This window comes from Anomaloglossus baeobatrachus, chromosome 7 (assembly GCF_048569485.1).
Source record: "Anomaloglossus baeobatrachus isolate aAnoBae1 chromosome 7, aAnoBae1.hap1, whole genome shotgun sequence".
NCBI classification, from domain to species: Eukaryota; Metazoa; Chordata; class Amphibia; order Anura; family Aromobatidae; genus Anomaloglossus; species Anomaloglossus baeobatrachus.
In genome coordinates this window covers 207,807,762-207,821,806 of record NC_134359.1, presented here as the reverse complement: position 1 = coordinate 207,821,806, position 14,045 = coordinate 207,807,762, and positions in this window count along the sequence as shown.

Here is a 14,045-nt window from a genome sequence, read left to right as displayed (position 1 = left end):
TTGCTTCACTGCTCAACACTGAGACCACAAATTCACTTGGAGAACCCAGGTTTAGACAATTTGGACATCTGGTTAAATATCTTACTGTGATTGGTCAGCTTTATAAGCTTGCCGCTATCTTTTCTCAGTGGGTGCCCACCAAAAGAAGGGTGCTGCTGTACTGGGATAGTTCTGAAGTCATGAAAATTCTAATCCCTGGTGAGCCAGCTGAGGGGTAAGACTCTATTGCTTATATAATCTTGTGTTCTTGCTGGGAATGTACAATATGTTTTTCCTGTTGGTGAATCAATAAAGTCTTACCAATGTGTGGTTCCCTCACCTGTGTTTTCTGGATACGGTTTTGCCCACGGGGAAGGAGTGTGATCATTCAGTAGGATAAGGCCTGGTCTGTGAGGTCTTTCTGATGACAGCTAAATCAGTGGCCTATAGCACCCAATGACCCTTGTGTTTCCACAACATTTGATATCAACATATGGCACTGAGCCCAGCTCATCCGGGGGAGCAGCAAGGGACCGTTGTTCGTAGATACTATCCAAGCGTTTCAAAACTAGGGAGGCATATAAGCATACCCAGCAGGCCATATTTGAGGCACACAAATTTTGGACACCACCATGTCCAACCCCACCAGCTCAGGAAAGAGGACCAGAGTAGTCATAAGTAGTCATTCAGCCGCAGCAGTGCACGGCTACTACTGTGCCAGTTTTGACAGCTTTAATACAGGACCATGGACAAACTGAATTAGTCAGTTGGGATGACCAAAACTTTGTGGAAGAGGAAAAAAACCCTGACGAGGGTGACACAAAGGAATTAAACTGCTTGATAAGTCAAGGATCCCATGGCAGTCTGCAATCGAAATCCCAGTCCCAAGCAGCCGGATTTTAGGAGTTGTTGACAGCATTTGGACCCTAAGGGGCACTTTGCACACTACGACATCGCAAGCCGATGCTTGCGATGCCGAGCGCGATAGTCCCCGCCCCCGTCGCAGTTGCGATATCATGGTGATAGCTGGTGTAGCGAACATTATCGCTACGGCAGCTTCACATGCACTCACCTGCCCTGCGACATCGCTCTGGCTGGCGACCCGCCTCCTTATTAAGGGGGCGGGTCGTGCGGCGTCATAGCGATGTCACACGGCAGGTGGCCAATAGAAGCGGAGAGACGGAGATGAGCGGGACGTAAACATCCCGCCCACCTCCTTCCTTCCGCATAGCTGGCGTGAGCCGCAGGACGCAGGTAGGAGATGTTCCTCGCTCATGCGGCTTCACACACAGCCATGTGTGCTGCCGCAGGAACGAGAAACAACATCGTAACAACATTGTAACATCGGTCATTCCCAAATTATGGAAATGACCGACGCTACACCGATGATACGATTACGACAATTTTGCGCTCATTAATCATATCAAAAAGGCTTTACACATCGCCTGCGACGCCAGATGTGCTTCACTTTCAATTTGACCCCACCGACATCGCACCTGCGATGTCGTAGTGTGCAAAGTGCGCCTAAGCCTCAAGCGAGGAGAAGGTTTGTGTTCTGCAATCAGTTGTGGGAGTTACAGTTCACCTACTAGCACTCAGTCAAACAGAACTATTCTATTACCCAGCAAAACTCCCACCAGGACAAATACTTGCAAGCAGGGGTTGTGACTTGCCAAATACACAGTGTTATTATATGTGCTGACACCTTGGACATACAGTACAGACCAAAAGTTTGGACACACCTTCTCATCTCCAGAACAACTATTAAGAGGAGACTTTGTTCAGCAGGCCTTCATGGTAAAATAGCTGCTAGGAAACCACTGCTAAGGACAGGCAACAAGCAGAAGAGACTTGTTTGGGCTAAAGAGCACAAGGAATGGACATTAGACCAGTGGAAATTTGTGCTTTGGTCTGATGAGCCCAAATTTGAGATCTTTGGATCCAACCACTGTGTCTTTGTAGAAAAGGTGAACGGATGGACTCTACATGCCTGGTTCCCACCATGAAGCATGGAGGAGGACCATGGTTATGGTGGACGGCCCACATCGGCGCCTTCCCTCCCTCTATTCTGTCTTTGGGGGCGGTTACCTGTTCTGTGAGTGATGCAACACTGGGCGAAGCTCTTATCCGCGCCTCCACTACTATCACCTACTCACTATGAGGGCGGTCACCTGATCAGGGGAGCGACGGAATGATGGGCGTAGCTTACATCAGCATTTCCTTCCCTTTGCTTTGTCTTTGAGGGTGGGTATCTGATCTGTGAATGATGCGATGATGAGTGGTGCTCACATCGGCATTTCCCTTTAATCGAGGAGTTACGTGGTGATGGGCGGAGTTTACTTCTGATGCCACTCATCCCCTTCTTTTGCTCCATCATACGAGGCCTCTCCGAATCTCTGGGGGCGGTCACTCAATTTGTGGCGATGGGTGGTAACAAATGGCCTTGTGTCGCGGTGGTGGGCGGTACTTGTATCCGCTCACATGACATTTAAGAGCTGCAGATTCAAAGCCATGCGCGCTATGCCATGCCCGGACACACCATGCTGGTAGTCCATACTATACTGAAGGTTGGACCTTGTCTATGGTTATATGCTGAGACTAGTTGTGCACGCTTTTATCATTATACTTGTTCTCACCATATTGCTCATTTTCCAGCCTTGAGTTTCTTGACCACGGTCCCCTGATGACTAAGTGAATTAAGAAACGCGTTAGGAGGTCTAGGAACATATAAGGTCAGACAGTTCACATTTGAGGAGTACTGTGAGGCTGTTGTTTCTGCCCCCTCCTCTATTGGACAACACTTATTTTGCTATATTTACCGCAGTGATGTTTAACCAATGGTTTTGGTGTTATTCTGAACACTGTAGGGTATGTTCAGTCTGAATTATATCTTGGCGTACACATTGGTGTGACAATTGTCTAATCTTTGTCATCTCTAATATCCTCATACATTTACCCACACCCCTCTTGCTGTCTTGTCTTCACATATTTACGCACTCCCACCCATATGGTCATCTTCTAACACATTTACCCACTCCCCCCAATACTGTTATCTCTTCGTACATTTTCCCACTCCCCCTTACTGTCGTTTCTTCACAAATTTATCCACTTCCTTTATATTGTCATCTCCTTACACATTTACCCACTTCCCCATACTGTCATCTAGTCTCACCTTTCCACCCCAACTGCTGTTTCCTCCCACATTTATTTACTACCTTTCAGTGTTGTTTCCCCATACTGTTTTCACTTCATACATTTCTCCCCTCCTCGCATATTTTCATATTCTCTCACTACCCTCCTCAATAAATCTACTGTTTCTTCAAATCCATTTCAGTGCCTATATTATTGCTGCTGTATATCTACTATGCTGTGCAGTTATGACATCAGCAGTGTGATAACCTTAACTTAATCCCATTCTTGACATCTGCCTGATGCAGAAATGCCGATAGTCAGGGCTAAAATTGTACTTGCGAATGAAAGACTTTTCCTATTGAATTAAGAGATTTGGTGGCTCAGTGCTACTCTGAGCTAGCTGTCTATTTGACAACCGGCTAGGGGAACGGCTGGATCCAACTTCCATGGGGCAACAAAAGGCTGCCTCCATGGAAACACCCTAGATCCCTAGTTTTATCATGCAAATAGGTAGCACTTGAGAGATATTAGTTTTTGTTATGACTCCTCCTTCAGACTGGATGTACAGCAGCTCGTACTGTAATAATATCAACATCTTGAAAAACATTGTCATGACATTGATTGTAAAATTTCAAATACTTTGTGGTTTTGTGGATTCAAGGCTCGCTCACACAAGGTTATAACACAGACAAAGGCTATCCAATGTTTTATCAGATATCCATTAGACTAATATTATCTTATGGAGAAGTGACGACCAGTGCTTTCTTTCCTCATAACAATACGACATGAAAAAATCTGCAGCATGCTGCGAGTGGCAGCATATACTAGATTATGCACTCCCTTTCACATATATGGATGCGTGTTAAACATCGGACCACACTCGCATGATATATTAGGGCAGTACAATTTACGCAGATGTACCACCCCGCTCTCAGCAGCCGAGCTGCTCAGATCCGGTCCTTCTGTGGGTGGCTGTATTGCAAATATAAAAATGGCTATTTTTTGAGTCTATACATTATGTTAAACTAGAACATATTGATTAGTCAGACAGACAAAGTGTACATGGTTACAAAATCTTGTATATACTTAAGGATTTCGGTGTGTTTGTCTTGAATATACAGACAGACAATATACCATTGTAACAGAAACCTTATGATTTACTTACAATCAAATATCTGATGGTTTTGTGTGTTTGCTATCCATTGAAATTGAAACTATGATTTACTTTAGTTCAACAATCTGATGTTTTAGGTGTTTGCTATATACACAGATAGACAATATATCCATTTACCTAGCTCAAATACCTGATGTGTATTCTTGGGAGACTTGAATGCTGTGGGTTTATTACCCCATTGTCTGATGTGTGGTGTATCTCTGGTTCATCTATGCCCAATGACTGGCCATCAAAGGACATGGATCAATAAGACTACAACACATTAACTTTAAGGCTTGTAAATATTGTTCAAGCCTCTATAAGATCAGCTGAAGTATAGCACAGACAGAAGCTCGTGTTTCCTGCCTCCGTGAGACGTCCGGGCAGTGATGTCCAGGAGTTCTCTGTCTATGTCATGCTTCTCTGACCTCCAGACAGATGATGTTTCAATGCTCCTTGGTGATGTAAGTATATTTAACTGTACTTAACCTTTGTATGTTGATTATACAAAAGTGTACGCAATATCATACTTTTCCTTTAAGTTTGTATTTCATATTAACCTTTATAATAAAATTACTTAATTGCCTTCTTTAAAGCCGTATCTGAACCTTAGTGCTAAAAATATTAGCAAAACAGTGGCTCGAGGGTCTCCGGACCCGGAGGTCTCGCGGTCATTTCAATTGAAAAGGGGGTTATGGTGTGTGGGATTTTGGAAAGTTTGAACGTGACGCCACCCACGGTATGTGGTAAATGGGTTACCACCGCTGCCATTAAGGGGACTCCCGGGGGTGTTGGGCTGGCAGCTGGATGGTGTTAACCCTCCGTGGGTAGGGATGGATGCCCCAGGGCCCGGTGTGGTGTGAGAGGAATTGCAGGGGGCAGGAAACTCACAGTTCGGTTGTCCTGGTGTTGGATGAGGCTGTGTTGATGTGGAGGGTCAGGAAACAAAGAGTCCAGTACCTAACCAGAAATTGCCGGTGTCCAAAGGCCTTTGGTACGGTGGTGTTCAGATCCCACACCCGATACAAGAAGCAGGGCCCTCTCTCTTTCCTGCACTCCAGCTAAGAGTCACCTTCTCTGTTTCGGATGGGGGAAGTCCTCTCTTTGCACAAGTCCGGGGTCCCGTGTACACTACCGGCGGGCCACTACTCTGCCCCGGTCCACCACAGGTTCCCCTGAGCCTACTCTCCACTTCAGCTCCAAGACTTCTGCTTTATCTGTGCTTCACTTCCCCTGCAGCACAGGAGCTACAACCCCTGTCTGCACTCCTCTCTCTATCTTCCCCTGACTGACTCAACTCCTCCCCTCCTGCTCTTTTTGTTACACTGGGGGGAGGGTGTGGCTGCCTCACTGTACCAGTATGGGATCAGGTGCTACCAGGGAGGTTTAACTCTTTCTGTGACTACCTGGTTTTGCCAGGGCGTCACATTCCCCCTTGGTTAAACACAACCCATCCGCGGGCTGTCCGGACACCGACATTTTTTTTATTTTTCAAGAAAAACTGCAATGCAAAAAATGGGTAAAATATTAACATTTCATCCCCCTAAGGGGAGGCATTTCTGCTTACAATTTTGCTAAACTGTCCTTCCCGTCAGTCCATAAAACAACATTTTTACAACTACTGCCGCTCCCAATACAGGGCACGGGTTCCGTGCTCCGCCTCCTGCTCAGGAGCTAGGCCCACTTGGATGCCCTCAGCCTGGCTACAACCTGCCTTGCTAACTGTCAAGGGCCCCAACGCTCAGTGGCCTGCTCCTCCTCTCGGCAGGTGCACTCCCGCTGTTCCACAGCCAGGACGGGGTATATGGGAGCGGCTGGCATTGCAGTTGGGGGAGATTTCAGGATGGGTGCTGCCGTCGTTGCGGCCGGGCGGACTTCCGGAGCTGACGTCATCACAGTTGCGGCCGGGCGGACTGCCGGAGCCGACGTCATCACTGTTGCCTTCGGGCGGACTGCCGAAGCCGACGTCATCACCGTTGCGGCCGGGCGGACTGCCGGAGCCGACGTCATCTCTGTTGCAGCCGGGCGGACTGCCGGAGCCAGATGGGATGTCGTCCGGGTTGCAGCCTGCTGTGACATCTTGCCACTCTTGTGTCTAGGAATGGAATTTTGCAGAGTCCTGGCGTCCCTGCACTTTACAGTTCTGGTTACATGCCGCAGTGTCTTCGCCCGCCCCCTCTTTGTCTTTTGCGAGCACTCCCTCATGCGGCTGGTTTGTTTTGCTTTTGGCCTCAAGGTCTTCCTTCCAGCCATGTTCCAAGGGGGCGGGGCTTCGTCTTCGTGCCCTTTCTCGAGGAAGAAGACGCCGGGCTGGTTTTCGCGCCCAAAAATGGCGGCAAAGATGGCGGCAGGTCAAACTTTTCAAACAGTTCACAGATTTCAGAACAAGGCACACGGCATCTACTGATGGAGTAAGAATCCTGTTCATGACGCCAAAAATTGAGGTGTACCGCCCCACTCTCAGCAGCCGAGCTGCTTGGATCCGGTCCTTCTGTGGTTGGTTCGAGGGTCTCCGGACCCAGGGGTCTCGCGGTCATTTCAATTGAAAAGGGGGTTATGGTGTGTGGGATTTTGGAAAGTTTGAACGTGACGCCACCCACGGTATGTGGTAAATGGGGTACCACCGCTGCCATTAAGGGGACTCCTGGGGGTGCTGGGCTGGCAGCTGGATGGTGTTAAGGGATGGATGCCCCGGGGCCCAGCGTGGTGTGAGAGAGATTGCAGGGAGCAGGAAACTCACAGTTCGGTTGTCCTGGTGTTGGATGAGGGTGTGTTGATGTGGAGGGTCAGGAAACACAGAGTCCAGTACTTAACAAGAAATTGCTGGTGTCCGTAGGCCTTTGGTACGGGGGTGTTCGGATCCCACACCTGGTACAAGAAGCAGGGTCCTCTCTCTCTCCTGCACTCCAGCTAAGAGTTACCTTCTCTGTTTCGGATGGGGGAAGTCCTCTCTTTGCAGAAGTCCGGGGTCCTGTGCACACTACTGGTGGGCCACTACCCTGCCCTGGTCCACCACGGGTTTCCCTGAGCCTACTCTCCACTTCAGCTCCAAGACTTCTGCTTTTTCTTTGCTTCACTTCCCCTGCAGCACAGGAGCTACAACCCTTGTCTGCACTCCTCTCTCTGTCTTCCACCGACTGACTCAACTCCTCCCCTCCTGCTCTTTTTGTTACACTGGGGGGAGAGTGCGGCTGCCTCACTGTACCAGTGTGGAATCAGGTGGTACCAGGGAGGTTTAACTCTTTCTGTGACTACCTGGTTTTGCCAGGGCGTCACACAGACACAGACAATAGAGGAGATGGAGAAATTAAATTCTCCATCTCCTCTACACCTGTAATGTAATTCTCTTATATAAAAATGTGACGCCCTGGCCTATAAGTTCGTCAAAGGTTACTGTGAAATCTGCCCTTCTGTACAATATCCACCTCCTCCTTGATTAAGGGTCCCTGACCTTTGGTGTTGCCAAGAACAAGCTAATCAAAATCCTAGGAACACTCTGCACCACACCCACCAGACACACCAGTGGCTGACCTGAAGGGAATATGGTCGCCCACTTGGGGGGTTGGTTAAGGGGAGGTCAAGAGTGTTAGGAGCAGAACAGTGTATTGTTGGAGGTTAAAGTGAGAGGTGGTCAGGAGCTGGGCTCCTTGAGACTACTAGGTGGCAGATGTTGGTCTAGACCTAGTAGGAGCTGGACCCCGGTCGCAGGGGATCGTGACAAGGGGCACGGACTGTCGAGCAGGACAGTCAGCGGCCTTCTGCCATCACCGGGCAGGGGCCAGGACACAACGGGGTACGTTGGCCCTAGGTCAGGAAGGAGCTTCAGGCGTCCTGGCAATTTACCTGATGAGGACGGTGCCTTCAAGATCCACTCTCTACCCACTCCAAAATCAGGGTACTAGCGCAACAAGGGGAATAGGACTTTCCTAATACATAGTCCAGAAAATTCCAAGCGTGAACCCTGAGAGCAAGCTCATCCAGTTGGCCACACTGGTGAGCGGGACCCGATAGTTCTATGCTAAAGGGACCAGTTAGAAGTAAGGTGCCACGGAAAAGGCCACAGGCTAAAAAGCAACACCAACGGGCACAGGATCCAGGCGTGCTCCCTCCCTTCTGCTGCGGTATCAAAAACTTTGGTTTACCACGGTTGTCGGTCTCAGCATTATTGCACTGATTGAGTACTAAAGAGAACCCTGATCATCCCAATGACACCTCCCTGTCACCTACACTGAGTTACGGGGCATCCCCCTACCCGTGGAGGGGTTAAACATCTGGCTGCTCACACCATCACCACCGAGTACTCCCCATTGCAGTGGTGGTACTCCATCTTACCACACATCACGGGTGGCGTCACGAATTGTTTATACAATCCCCTGTAAATTTTCCTCCTTTATTCTGAGTGGCCACGCGACCCCGACCCTCGGGTCCGGAGACCCTTTGAGCAACCGCGGATCCGGATCTGAGCAGCAGCGGCAGGCAGTTGACGCGGGGGTGGCACAAAAACATTGAATCATAGTAAACTGACACACAGCTCAATCTGTGATAAGAGTTTGAGCTGAGTGTCATTAGGATAATCAACCGGATTCGCTCACAGAAGAGAATCTACAGCCAAGTGACCACAGCCTAACTGACTAACTGAGAGGTAAGTAGTACACTTCAGGATTTTTTTTTCTACTATACTGTAAGTACTAAAGGAAATTTTTGGACTTGAGTCTTACAAAAAATATATTCTTTTGTTTATAAGCAGATTTTAGAATTTTGTAATGAAATTTTAATTTTGTTAGTTAATTTTAATTCTTTCCATGAACATAACAAATCAAAGCTAAAATCACTAATTATAAAACATTTAAAGGAAGCTTTAAATGGTCTCGGATTAACCATGTCATGATATCATATTCTTCATTCGAGCCTGATTGAGTGTGCCATATACTGTGTATACAGTACTCTATATAATTGCAAAACAGAACAATTATTCTTGTTTCATTAATTCAGCCACAAACTCACTATCCTGTTGAATCTCCAACTAAGTGAAAGAAACAAAGAGTAGATCTGTTTTCTGAAAAATCGACCATCTGTCCAACAGCAGGGAGGATAAAAAATAGTTGTAAGAAAATGAGCCAGCTTTAAAGGACTCCTGTATAAGATGGCTCCTCAAGGCTTGTTAACTGATCTGGTAACCGCTGTGTCTGATTTTAACTAATTTTTCTTTATTGAAAAGATAGATTGCAAACCTATAGGGACAGCTTAGTGATTGCATTTGAAAAGCCTAACAAATTACCTGGATGCTTAACAGGAAACAATGTAGTTTGGAGAGATGGTCTTTATGTGCGTGTCTCTATGCTAAAACTGTCCCATTAGGACCTTTAAAGAAAATGAGTGTCAAATATAACTCAGCAATTAGTGAACTGAAAAGTGAAGACAATTATGATATATATATATATATATATATATATATGTGTGTACTATATATATATATATATATATATATATATATATGTGTGTGTGTGTGTGTGTGTGTATATATATATATCTATATATATATATGTAAGTATGTATATATAAAAAAATTGTTTAAAAGATCTGAGAGTCCTCAGTGGCTGATACCTTTTAATGGCTAACTAAAAAGATGGTAATAATAGCAAGCTTTCGAGACTACTCAGGTCTCTTCATCAGGCATGGTATAACACAAAATCTGAAGAGTCACATATTTATACACAACAGGACTTAGAATAGTGCATTAAAAAAACAAAAAAAAAAACAAGTTATATAAAACAGAACTTTCTCTATGGCAGGGGGCAAACTGTTGTGGCCATAAATATTGCTGCAGTTCAGTGTGAAAGTTTTATTGTCCTCTGATAAGGGTCTGGTCCAGGCTGTGACGCGCTCGGATGGTCAGAGGAGCACATCTTTTAACTGATGTAAAAAGACATGAATCCATGAGACACATTCATTTCTACTCTGTATGTGTCAAAGGTCATCATAAGTTTGCACTCCCATAGTCTCCTATCTCTCTGGGACTTGAAATTTCCTTTCAATACCAGCAATTTCATGTCCATGATGCTGTGGTCTGAGTTACAAAAATGTTTGGCCACAGGTAGATCCATCCTTTTTTCTCTAATTGTGTGGCGGTGAGAATTCATCCTTGTCCTGAGCTGTTGTCCGGTCTCCCCTACATGCAGATCCCCAGTTGGACATTTGGTGCATATAATTAAGTATACCACATTGGTTGTGGTGCAGCTGAAGGTACCTGGGATCTTGTAGTCCTGATGTGATCTGGGAATCTTTATCTTGTCCGTTGTCAATATTAATGGACAGGTCTTACATTTTTTCTGGTTGCAGGGAAATGTTCCTGTTGGTGTTGGAGAGGACAGGGAGCTTCTGACAATGATGCTTTTGATGTAATCTGATGCCCCAGATCACATCAGGACTACAAGATCCCAGGTACCTTCAGCTGCACCACTAACATGTGGTGTACTTAATTATATGCACCAAATGTCCAACTGGGGATATGTATGTAGGGGACACCGGACAACAGCTCAGGACAAGGATGAATTCTCACCGCCACACAATTAGAGAAAAAAGGATGGATCTACCTGTGGCCAAACATTTTTGTAACTCAGACCACAGCATCATGGACATGAAATTGCTGGTATTGAAAGGAAATTTCAAGTCCCAGAGAGATAGGAGACTATGGGAGTACAAACTTATGATGACCTTCGACACATTCAGAGTAGGAATGAATGTGTCTCATGGATTCATGTCTTTTTACATCAGTTAAAAGATGTGCTCCTCTGACCATCCGAGCGCGTCACAGCCTGGACCAGACCCTTATCAGAGGACAATAAAACTTTCACACTGAACTGCAGCAGTATTTATGGCCACAACAGTTTGCCCCCCTGCCATAGAGATAGTTCTGTTTTATATAACTTGTTTTTTTTTTTTTTTTTTTTTACTGCACTATTCTAAGTCCTGTTGTGTATAAATATGTGACTCTTCATATTTTGTGCTATACCATGCGTGATGAAGAGACCTGAGTAGTCTCGAAAGCTTGCAATTATTACCATCTTTTCCGTTAGCCATTAAAAGGTATCAACCACTGGGGACTCTCAGTTCTTTTAAACAATTTTTTTATCTCTACTGGCTAACATGGTACAAAGATGTATTTTACTTGTATATATATATATATATACATATAAACGTACACATATCTATATATCTATATTTATATCTATATAAATATATATATATTTTATATATATATATATATATATATAAAAATATATATGTATATATATAACCAGATTTTTATATATATATATATATATATATATACAGTGCCTACAAGTAGTATTCAACCCCCTGCAGATTTAGCAGGTTTGATAAGATGCAAATAAGTTAGAGCCTGCAAACTTCAAACAAGAGCAGGATTTATTAACAGATGCATAAATCTTATAAACCAACAAGTTATGTTGCTCAGTTAAATTTTAATAAATTTTCAACATAAAAGTGTGGGTCAATTATTATTCAACCCCTAGGTTTAATATTTTGTGGAATAACCCTTGTTTGCAATTACAGCTAATAATCGTCTTTTATAAGACCTGATCAGGCCGGCACAGGTCTCTGGAGTTATCTTGGCCCACTCCTCCATGCAGATCTTCTCCAAGTTATCTAGGTTCTTTGGGTGTCTCATGTGGACTTTAATCTTGAGCTCCTTCCACAAGTTTTCAATTGGGTTAAGGTCAGGAGACTGACTAGGCCACTGCAACACCTTGATTTTTTCCCTCTTGAACCAGGCCTTGGTTTTCTTGGCTGTGTGCTTTGGGTCGTTGTCTTGTTGGAAGATGAAATGACGACCCATCTTAAGATCCTTGATGGAGGAGCGGAGGTTCTTGGCCAAAATCTCCAGGTAGGCCATGCTATCCATCTTCCCATGGATGCGGACCAGATGGCCAGGTCCCTTGGCTGAGAAACAGCCCCACAGCATGATGCTGCCACCACCATGCTTGACTGTAGGGATGGTATACTTGGGGTCGTATGCAGTGTCATCCAGTCTCCAAACGTCACGTGTGTGGTTGGCACCAAAGATCTCGATCTTGGTCTCATCAGACCAGAGAACCTTGAACCAGTCTGTCTCAGAGTCCTCCAAGTGATCATGAGCAAACTGTAGACGAGCCTTGACATGACGCTTTGAAAGTAAAGGTACCTTACGGGCTCGTCTGGAACGGAGACCATTGTGGTGGAGTACGTTACTTATGGTATTGACTGAAACCAGTGTCCCCACTGCCATGAGATCTTCCCGGAGCTCCTTCCTTGTTGTCCTTGGGTTAGCCTTGACTCTTCGGACAAGCCTGCCCTCGGCACGGGAGGAAGCTTTCAAAGGCTGTCCAGGCCGTGGAAGGCTAACAGTAGTTCCATAAGCCTTCCACTTCCGAATGATGCTCCCAACAGTGGAGACAGGTAGGCCCAACTCCTTGGAAAGGGTTTTGTACCCCTTGCCAGCCTTGTGACCCTCCACGATCTTGTCTCTGATGGCCTTGGAATGCTCCTTTGTCTTTCCCATGTTGACCAAGTATGAGTGCTGTTCACAAGTTTGGGGAGGGTCTTAATTAGTCAGAAAAGGCTGGAAAAAGACACAATTAATCCAAACATGTGAAGCTCATTGTTCTTTGTGCCTGAAATACTTCTTAATACTTTAGGGGAACCAAACAGAATTCTTGTGGTTTGAGGGGTTGAATAATAAATGACCCTCTGAATGAACTTTTCACAATTTGAAAAAAAAAAAAAAAAAGAAATAACATTCTTTTTTGCTGCAGTGCATTTCACACTTCCAGGCTGATCTACAGTCCAAATGTCACAATGCCAAGTTAATTCCGAATGTGTAAACCTGCTAAATCTGCAGGGGGTTGAATACTACTTGTAGGCACTGTATATATATGTATATATACCGGTATATATATATATATATATATATATATATACTAGAAGGTGGCCCAATTCTACGCATCGGGTATTCTAGAATTTACGTATTGTGTAGTTAATGTATGATTTTTGTTATATATATATATATATATATAGATGTTGTTGTGTGTAGTTACCAAGTGTTTGTGTAGGGCGCTGTACATGTTCTGGGTGTTGTCCGGGTGTGACGGGGGGTGAGAGCGGTGTTGTATGTGTGTTGCGTGTGTTGCGTTGTTTGTGGAGCGCTGTGTGTCTGTAGCGTTGTGTGTGTGTGTTGCGCGGTTTGTGTGAGTGTGGTGTGTTTTGGGGGGAGGTATGTTTTGTGCAATGTGTGTGTGTTGCGTGGTATGTGCATATATTTATGTATGCCGCGGTGTTTGTGTGTTGGGTGTTGTGTGTGTGCAGCGTTGTCTGTGTGTGTGGGTGTCTATGTACGGCGTTGTTTGTGGTTCCCAGTGTGTGTGTGGTGTGTTGTGTGTGTGTGTGTTGGGAGGAGGTGTGCACCTCCCATCGTGCTCCATCCCCCATGCTGCGCACCCCCCATCGTGCTCCATCCGCCATGCTGCGCACTCCCAAACATGCTCCATCCGCCATGCTGCGCACTCCCAAATGTGCTCCATCCGCCATGCTGCGCACTCCCAAACATGCTCCATCCGCCATGCTGCGCACTCCCAAACGTGCTCCATCCGCCATGCTGCACACTCCCAAACGTGCTCAATCCACCATGCTGCGCACTCCCAAACATGCTCCATCCGCCATGCTGCGCACTCCCAAACGTGGTCCATCCGCCATGCTGCGCAGTCCCAAACGTGTTCCATCCGCC